The sequence below is a fragment of the Littorina saxatilis genome, linkage group LG12 (assembly GCF_037325665.1).
Source record: "Littorina saxatilis isolate snail1 linkage group LG12, US_GU_Lsax_2.0, whole genome shotgun sequence".
Taxonomy (NCBI): domain Eukaryota; kingdom Metazoa; phylum Mollusca; class Gastropoda; order Littorinimorpha; family Littorinidae; genus Littorina; species Littorina saxatilis.
The window spans coordinates 24122755-24133604 of NC_090256.1; positions in this window are offsets into that span (position 1 = coordinate 24122755).

Genomic DNA, 10850 nt, shown 5'->3' on the forward strand with positions numbered 1-10850 from the left:
GTGTGTGTGTGTGTGTGTGTGTGTGTGTGTGTGTGTATGTGTGTGTGTGTGTGTGTGTCGGTGTGTGTATAATGATGATAATAATAATAAATAACTTTTCTATGTCCCATGAATTGGCCGGCTCCAGGAGCTTTACAAATTCATTCTAACAACTTTCTTTATCTTTCTTTATTTGGTGTTTAACGTCGTTTTCAACCACGAAGGTTATATTGCGACGGGGAAAGGGGGAGACGTGATAGAGCCACTTGTCAATTGTTTCTTGTTCACAAAAGCACTAATCAAAAATTGCTCAGACGGTCAGTCCACCGCTGAGGGGCTTGCCGCGCACGTAGTACAATATATGACCTTACTGGGAGAATGCTAGTTTCCAGTACAAAGGACTTAACATTTCTTACATACTGCTTGACTAAAATCTTTACAAAAATTGACTATATTCTATTCAAGAAACACTTAACAAGGGTAAAAGGAGAAACAGAATCCGTTAGTCGCCTCTTACGACATGCTGGGGAGCATCGGGTAAATTCTTCCCCCTAACCCGCGGGGGGTTCATTCTAACAAACATTTTTAACCCCCCCCCCCCCCACACACACACACTGACACACTGACACCGACACACACGCAGTGCACACGGCACACTGACGCACGCACGCGGCGCGCGCACACTCACACACACACACACACACAACGCACACACACACACACACACACACACACACACACACACACATATCAAAATGGTTTCTTAATTGGCGTATAAGCGGGACTGATTGCCTACGTGAGAAATCTTGTATTCAATTATAGTAATCACTGAAAGACATAAAACTTAGTTCAGAAGCGAATCCTAGAAACCCCTAAATAATGGAAAATGTGTTGGCTAAACAATTCATTGTTTACGTAAATAATGAATGGTTTACGTAAACAAAAAATTATTTAGAATTGTTTTACATTGTTTATAAACAATTACTTATCCCCGAGTACAAGGGTCCAGCAGACTTTAATTGTGTGTCTGTCTGTCTGTCTGTCTGTCTGTCTGTCTGTCTGTGTGTCTCGACTTAACAGCTTATTGCTGGGAAACTACTGGGCGCAGTTCGTTCAAAAGTTGATACACTAACTTGATAATAGGTCCGATTGATCGTATTAAAACTTCATAATGTTACCTGGGACCTAAATGCGAAATAAACCACAAACAAGAAAACAAGAGGCGAAGCCTTCAAGGCTCACGTAAGAAATCGACAAACAGTAACACAAACTCAATCACTCCGTCACACATACACACACACACACACACACACACACACACACACACACACACACACACACACACACACACACACACACACACACACACACACAGTAAGCATCTAGGTGAAACTATGCAAGAAAGCGAGACCCTGGATCTGCCAAGAAGTCTCGGCCCGCTCACAATAACAATGACCGAGACTTTCAGTAATTCCTTTGCGTGACGTCTAACCCTCTTACGTCATAATGTGACGTCTTCAAATAGTTTCTATCACACACGTCGAACACTTTTGACCGAGACTGACGTAATCCATAGACTCGGAAATGTTAAAGTTTCTACCACAGACATACACACATACATACATACATACATACGCACGCACGCACAGACAGACAAAGTTTATCATCGCATAGGCTACACTTACGTGAGCCAAAAAACCGACTTGGCGGTGGGAGGAATTCGCGGTGCAACAGCCAGCCAGGCAGTCTGATAGAACGGTGCAAGGTCTCGGCAAACCAAGACTATGCCATACTCGTAGCAAAGCCGCCGAATGGTACCGTAAACCAAGAATAGTGACGTAAGAAAATAGAATGTCGTCTTTTGATTTGGAACGTGACGTGTTTTAGAATGGAGATGTGGTAGTGTGTGTGTGTGTGTGTGTGTGTTTTTGTGTGTGTGTGTGTGTCTGTCCGAGTCTGTGTGTGTGTGTGGTGTGTGTGTGTGCCGTGTCAGTGTGTGTGTATGAGAGAGAGAGAGAGGGAGAGAGAGAAGGAGTGAGGGAGAGAGAGTGTGTGTGTGTGTGTGTGTGTGTGTGTGTGTGTGTGTGTGTGTGTGTGTGTCTGAAGAGTACTCGGGTCCAGCGCGAGCGTTTTTTATTTTAGCACATGAGCTTCTAAATAATGAATATGTAGCTAAAACTGGTGAAAAAAACATGAAAAAGTATCCAAATAATTATTTGACAAATGGAATGCCATAACTACTACAACTATGACTCCGTGTTGGCAGGTCAGCAGGCTAAGCTTGTCGAATAAAATAAACATGTGTTTAATCACGCAAAGCATCCACACACTTCTCCAGCACACAACAAAGTCGGAAAAATCCGAAGGTACCATTTGTCTACTTTGCGCTGCCGGGATTCGAACCCCTAACTTAAAAATCCCCAGCCGCAGCTGTACTACAACCACTACGCATATTATATTATACGCCGCTCAATCTGGGGAACAGAACAAGCTACCGTTGCAAAACAAATACAAGTAAACCTATATCATGTAAAATGATGAAAGAAAACTAAAAGGAAACGGATAGCGCCAGGAGGTTCAGTGCACATGTATGTTCAAACCCGTTGGTTTTGATAAACGAAGTACCCCCACGGCAAAGCCGTTCCCGCTGGGCTGGCGAGACTTCTAACACTATAAACTTTCTTCCCTCTTGTGCAATACAGCGTGCTATTTTTAACACATGATGATGCCATGGGAACAGATACAGGTTCGAGTTCTCTTTTCCTGGCGTGAAAGGATCGATGACGGGGCGGGTTGTCTGCCCTCAAGTAGGCTCTCTCTCTCTCTCTCTCTCTCTCTCTCTCTCTCTCTGGGTGTTTGTCTGCGTGTCTCAGTGTCTGTATGTCTCTGTCTCTCTCTCAATCTCGCGAACACACACGGCGCATATGACGCCGGCGCGCACACACACACACACACACACACATGCACACATACACACACATACACACACACAGAGCCACACACACACAGCCACACACACACTGACACACACACACACACACACACACACACACACACACACACAGGTAACTTGACTGTGCTGAACATGTTTACTTTGAGTCAATGGGAGCATTCCGCACGAGCTAGAATCGGTTAAACTGCTAGACGGTATATATTATGCAATTCAATGCGTAAAACGAAAATAACAATGTCTTGACCGTGGCAGGCAAACCATTAAATCAAGAGCGATACTTTAAACAAAGACAAACATTCAAACGTCGTGTCAATCAATCGTAAGATATCTTCCTTTTGGTTCACTCTTTACTGTGGCAGGCAAAACATTAACAATCAACGACAATACGCAGTTGAACAAAGACAAACATTCAAAATAATGGTTTCACTCTACCCGTACCAATTGTGGTTCAGGGCGGACCCCCCCCCCCTCCCCCCCCCCCTAAAAAAAGCAACCCACACCATTGCTAATAACTTCTATATCTATTGACGGAATTAATTTATATTTGGGGTACATTAGCTTCACCCTATATGCATGACATTTCCACAAAGTTACAATTTTTAGAGCAATTAGTCTTAGTTTTGTGCAATTTCAAAAAACGTTGCCAAATTCGGGGATCGACTCAACAGTACGATGTTTGAAATTGAGCAGTCGCCAAACTTACCCGATTTAAGCCCACGGGAGTGTTACCTTTGGGGTAACTCGAATGACATAGTATACCTTAATCAAAATGAGACAATCAGTGACTTGAATACAGCAATTACAGGCAGGATCAGGGCATTTCCCATGCATGAATGCGTTCATGTCGTGGATGAATTTTGCGCGACATTGCGCAAGTGTAACTTTACAATGAAGGGGTTAATTTTGTCCAGTCATTTGAGTCTATCAAATATTTTCAAAGTTGTTGTGCATGAACTTCGGTTTGTCCACGACCATTCTACAAAGTTTCGAGTCTGTAGATAAAATGGTCCGACATTTATTTTTTCTCCAAAATGTATTCCAAATTACACCGAAATTGTCAATGGCACAAAAGCTTTCCTGTTTAGGGATTGCCCTGAACCTAGCTGTAACCACTTTCTTCAGGTAACCGATGATCTTGGCGGTGAGGGGGTGTTTGTGTATACTCAGACATTCAGATAATCCAAAAGTCTGGAGGGTTTATCGTAGGTAAGTAATGCTACCGCTCAATGTCAAACCTTGTTCGGTCGAGTCAATCGCCGAATTTGGAAACTGTTTTTGAAATTGAACAAAAGTCAGACCCTTCAATCTTTATTTGGTGTTTAACGTCGTTTTCAACCGTTCAAGGTTATATCGCGACGGGGAAAGGGCGGGGGGGATGGGATAGAGCCACTTGTTAATTGTTTCTTGTTCACAAAAGCACTAATCAAAAAATTGCTCCAGGGGCTTGCAACGTAGTACAATATATGACCTTACTGGGAGAATGCAAGTTTCCAGTACAAAGGACTTAACATTTCTTACATACTGCTTGACTAAAATCTTTACAAACATTGACTATATTCTATACAAGAAACACTTAACAAGGGTAAAAGGAGAAACAGAATCCGTTAGTCGCCTCTTACGACATGCTGGGGAGCATCGGGTAAATTCTTCCCCCTAACCCGCGGGGGGTTCATTCAATCTACAACATTGCCACTTTGTGGAAGGGTCATGCAAAGGCTGACGTTTATGTCCCCCAAATATATCAACAGATGTAGAAGTTATTGACGAGCCGCAGGAGCGGCGAGTCATATGGTCTCGGCTCGGGAGCTGTCTGTGGAGGCTGCGTGCTATAATTAGCTGACCTGCTGCGCGAGCAGTCACTGCAGAGTTTTGATATAACTTTGTAACACGTTTTATTTTATGCTCCTCAAGAATACAACTTTGGGCAACGTGCCACGTAAAACTACACGCAACAAGGATTCAGTAGGTACCAAACATGCCTTGGTCAGAAGTAGAATGTAAATGAATCTTTATAAAGAAGTAGGCTACTTCAAACGACAGCCACAGCCACGGTTGGGTTCACGGCATCAAACCGATGCGACTCTTCGTCATATCATACACGTAATCAATCACATAGATGACTAATAAACATGTAAACTACATGTATACGTCTATGGTCGGACATAAGAAAGGAGAGCTTCCCCCGGGCCTGTGCATGTGTTGTTCGTTGTGCGTGTGTAAAATGTACACAACAAACTGACCACAAAACTGAGACAGACCTCTTTCGCTTCAGTCTTGCAGAATTTAAGGACGAATACAGGTAGAGCGTGCATTATACTAACTGTTTGGTAAAAGTATAAAACGTTTCTTTTTATAAATAAGTGGCAGGCTTACAGGAATTACTTTGCTTTCAACTTTTGACTCGAACAGCAGACGATGAATACCTGCGCATTGCGTACACAATCATAAGAGACATTTCGAAATAACATTATTTTCACATTTATTCCTGTTTTGTGTTTTTTTTTTTCTTTCCCATCATTCCTTTGGTCTTAAAATAATACATAACAACTACCACAATTTTCAACAAAAGCAGATTGCAACAACATTCCTATTTTAAGCTCAACCACACGCCGACATGGAAGTTCAATGGTACTTTCAAACTTTTTCTTCTCTTCGTCGTATTTGATTTCTTTCTATTTCATAAGTCGAGTGCATATGATTTCGGCTCGTGTTCATCGTGAGATGGACTTAGTTTCTTTTTAGTATTGTTGAGGGTTGCATTTGTTTTGGGTCACCCTGTATAAGGACCATTTTGGACAAATACTAATTCAAGATAATTATCTCCCTTTTCGTACGAACGAGTATTTTAATATACTATCAGTACCACCACAGAACTGGCCAGGCTTTTACATGGAATAAGAGCATCTTTTTACCGGGACACATACCCAAACAACACATCGCAGCATTCTTTGCAGATCCAGAGTGGGATGTTTTTAATGAATTAATTTATCAGATTGACAGAGGCGCCACATACGAAAATAATTCAACACCAATTTCTCACTCTGCACTAAAAGCAGCCATGCTGTTGATTATTGGTACGTGTCCCCATAAGCGCTTTCACGAGAAAGAATGCACCTGCTGTGAGGTCAACTGAGACGCCACTAACTCATTTGTCCCATCTATACGCCTCTATAAGTCCATTTCTCTCTACGTGGTGCAAGGAAGCTACATTTTTCGTATCATCATGTGACACATGTTGTATTATGGGACTGTGTAGAATCGTGCAGTCTACTGCTATTCTAAAAGGGCCTTTCGGCCAGCCAACGCTTGATTCTGAAGATCTGCAATGATTTTTCAACGTGTTGTGTATCAATCAATCGGCCCATATTGCAGATCGTGTGAATTAATGTGTCAAGTGATTATCAATACGTCTTTGTCTCTGCGCCAGTACAGACCCTTACCTTCAGGGCTCGCCACATAGCAACAAAATAGATGAAAACGTGTTTCAGACAAAAATATGTCCGTTTCTGTTTCACACATGGCTGACGCTACATCGCACATTGCTACAACGCACCAACTCATGACAATTTGTTTGTTTGTTTGTTTATTTGGTGTTTTACGTCGTTTTCAACCACGAAGGTTATATCGCGACGGCTCATGGCAATTAACTGTCTGCATTATTATACATTAGAATATTCAAATCAGTGCACTTCTAGTGTAAGAATACAAGCTCATAGAGATCGAGTAATCATGTGACTCAAAATATGATTAGTCATTGGCTTTGCCGTTTCGTTCGTTGAGGGACGTGGGTAAAATCTGGCCCCGACAAAGCGCTGCATCGTATGACCCGCCCTGAGTGCCATAAGTGCGTGGAGACAATTGTTCAAAGAGCCGGGTCATGTGACTCAACGTGTCATGTAGCCATTGGCTGCACTGTAGGGACGTTGGCGACGATGGTGACGACGATGAGAAGGATGCTGGTGATGACCGTTTTGTTGCGGCTCTGGCTCGTCGGCTTGTGGAGGAAATTCTTGCATTGGTATGCCAGGCCTGCGTATCGGTAAAACGTCAAAGTCAACAGCCATTCCATATACTACTTCGGACATGATATTACACACAAAGTCTGTCTTTGTCTCTATTTATCTCAGTCTCACACACACACACACACACACACACACACACACACAGTGACACACACACACACACACACACACACGCACGCACACATACACACGCGCACGCAACCCCTCCCCAAAACACACACACTCACACTTTGCTGCCGGCTACAACACGATTCCAGTAACTTTAATCAATGTGAACGTCTTAACAATAAACTCTGCAAGTAAATAAACGACCTGAAAATGAAGCTTCACGCTGCCAAAAGGATAACTCATGGTGTGTGCAAATCTCTACGACTGTGACTAAAGACACATAATTTTCTACGCCTCGCTCATAGCGTCCCACAATGCTTAAAATGATACGGGAAATCTCTTGATAAGTCATTTATTTGAGTAAAGTTACGCACCCCAGAAATGCGTCATCGTCGTCTTCCAGCGGATAGTCGGGAGGCATCCCGTACGGAGGAGGAGGGGGCGGAGGGGGTGGAGTCTCCTGCAGGTGTGCTGACTCTCTGTTCCTGTGTCTGGAAAATGCACACACGATAAGTCATGATTTGTCACGGCAAAGCTGGTATAAGCCGTTTCTGTAGGAAAGGCCTTTGGGATAATTTGTTTGTTTGTTTGCTTTGATCAGGGCGGTGCTGCTTTGACATATAACGTGCGCCACACACAAGACAGAAGTCGCAGCACAGGCTTCATGTCTCACCCAGTCACATTATTCTGACACCGGACCAACCAGTCCTAGCACTCACACCATAATGCAAGACGCCAGGCGGAGCAGCCACTAAAAGACAATTTTAAAGTCTTAGGTATGACCCGGCCGGGGTTCGAACCCACGACCTCCCAATCACGGGGCGGAGGCCTTACCACAGGCCAATCGTGCCGGTTTTGGGATAATAAAAGGCCCCTACTTGGACACGTACCCCAAATCAACATCCGGATTGCTGCCTTCCTGTGCAGATTGATCCTTTTCTGAAAGAAGACTTTCTGTTAAGAACCTAGTTCATGACAAATATTCCAACTTTGACAAGAAAACAAAGGCTTTAAGAAGAAAATTTTCCATTTTAATGCAACATTTTAATGGAAAATAAAGTGTTGTTATTGTTATTGTCATTGTTTAATGCCTCTTTTTGTTTTATTCAAAAAGAAATTGCAGATCAGAAATATTTATTTTTGATCAAAAAGTTTTGTTTTGTTTTTATGTTTGTTTTGTTTTTACATTTAGTCAAGTTTTTGACTAACTGTTTTAACATAGAGGGGGAATCGAGACGAGGGTCATGGTGTATGTGTGTGTGTGTCTGTGTCTGTGTCTGTGTCTGTCTGTGTCTCTGTCTGTGCGTGTGTGTGTGTAGAGCGATTCAGAGTAAACTACTGGACCGATCTTTATGAAATTTTACATGAGAGTTCCTGGGTATGATATCCCCAGTTATTTTTCGTTAAAGGTCTTTTATGACGTCATATCCGGCTTTTTGTAAAAGTTGAGGCAGCACTGTCACACCCTCATTTTCCAATGAAATTGATTGAAATTTTGGACAAGCAATCTTCGACGAAGGCCGGAATTAGGTATTGCATTTCAGCATGGAGGCTTACAAATTAATTAATGACTTTGGTCATTAAAAATCTGAAAATTGTAATTAAAATTATTTTTTTATAAAACGATCTAAAATTACTTTTATTTTATTCTTCATCATGTTCTGATTCCAAAAACATATAAATATGTTATATTTGGATTAAAAACAAGCTCTGAAAATTAAAAATATAAAAACTATGATTAAACCTAAATTTCCAAAATCGTTTCAAAAACTATTTCATCTTATTCCTTGTCGGTTCCTGATTCCAAAAACATATAGATATGATATGTTTGGATTACAAACACGCTCAGAAAGTTAAAACGAAGAGAGGTACAGTAAAGCGTGCTATGAAGCACAGCGCAACCGCTACCGCGCCAAACAGGCTCGTCACTTTCACTGCCTTTTGCACTAGCGGCGGACTACGTTCAGTTTCATTCTGTGAGTTCCACAGCTTGACTAAATGTAGTAATTTCGCCTTACGCGACTTGTTTCAGTTTAAGAAACGGAACCAAAGTTACACCTAGATGTATCAAGTGAATGTCATGTTGTGTTGGTTTTTGTGTATATAATCATATTCATCCAAAACACATATTTCAACAGCATACACACATGTCTATTTATAACAGATTAATTTTAAGGAGATGCTGTACATGAGAATTGTTCTGTCCATCGTTAGGATCACACATATTTGAATGAAATGTGCAGATATTGGTGGGGGGGGGGGGGGTGAACTGCACAGAAAGCTCCCGGGCTATGAATGTTTAATTATGTCCAAGTCAGTGGAGAGATGGATTATCCAATGTAAAAACCTCTCTAGAGATGGATTATCCCATGTAAAAACCTCTCTAGAGATGGATTAACCCATGTAAAAACCTCTCGAGAGATGGATTATCCCATGTAAAAAACCTCTCTAGAGATGGATTATCCCATGTAAAAACCTCTCTAGGTCTACAACAGTGAGTCGAATGGTTTAAGACTATAAAAGACGGGGTAAAAATAGTCATACACGTAAATATCCACTCGTGCTAAAAACATGGGTGAACGTGGGAGTCTAAGCCCACAAACGAAGAAGAAGAAGAAGAAGTTTAAGACTATATCCTTGATTGAGGCCGAAGTGGACTTCGCGAAGACTTAGCGAAGTCCTTTTTACCAACAGATCCAGTACCATAGCTTCGTGCAGCGAGGTTCGTGAATTTGAGTTCGAGAAGTCGACTTCTCCCGATTTTTACACCCCCGGTATAGGGGTGTGTATAGGATTCGGTCGATGTGTTTGTTTGTTTGTTTGTGTTCGCATATAGATCTCAAGAATGAACGGACCGATCGTCACCAAACTTGGTGAACAGGTTCTATACATTCCTGAGACGGTCCTTACAATGACAGACCAGCTTTTTTATATTTAGTCAAGTTTTGACTAAATATTTTAACATCGAGGGGGAATCGAAACGAGGGTCGTGGTGTATGTGTGTGTGTGTGTGTGTGTGTGTGTGTGTGTGTCTGTCTGTCTGTGTGTGTGTGTAGAGCGATTCAGACTAAACTACTGGACCGATCTTTATGAAATTTGACATGAGAGTTCCTGGGTATGAAATCCCCGAACGTTTTTTTTCATTTTTTTGATAAATGTCTTTGATGACGTCATATCCGGCTTTTCGTGAAAGTTGAGGCGGCACTGTCACGCCCTCATTTTTCAACCAAATTGGTTCAAATTTTGGTCAAGTAATCTTCGACGAAGCCCGGGGTTTGGTATTGCATTTCAGCTTGGTGGCTTAAAAATTAATTAATGACTTTGGTCATTAAAAATCGGAAAATTGTAAAAAAAAAATAAAAATTTATAAAACGATTCAAATTTACGTTTATCTTATTCTCCATCATTTGCTGATTCCAAAAACATATAAATATGTTATATTTGGATTAAAAACAAGCTCTGAAAATTAAATATATAAAAATTATTATCAAAATTAAATTGTCCAAATCAATTTAAAAACACTTTCAGCTTATTCCTTGTCGGTTCCTGATTCCAAAAACATATAGATATGATATGTTTGGATTAAAAACACGCTCAGAAAGTTAAAACAAAGAGAGGTACAGAAAAGCGTGCTATCCTTCTTAGCGCAACTACTACCCCGCTCTTCTTGTCAATTTCACTGCCTTTGCCATGAGCGGTGGACTGACGATGCTACGAGTATACGGTCTTGCTGAAAAATGGCAGCTACTTGACTAAATATTGTATTTTCGCCTTACGCGACTTGTTGT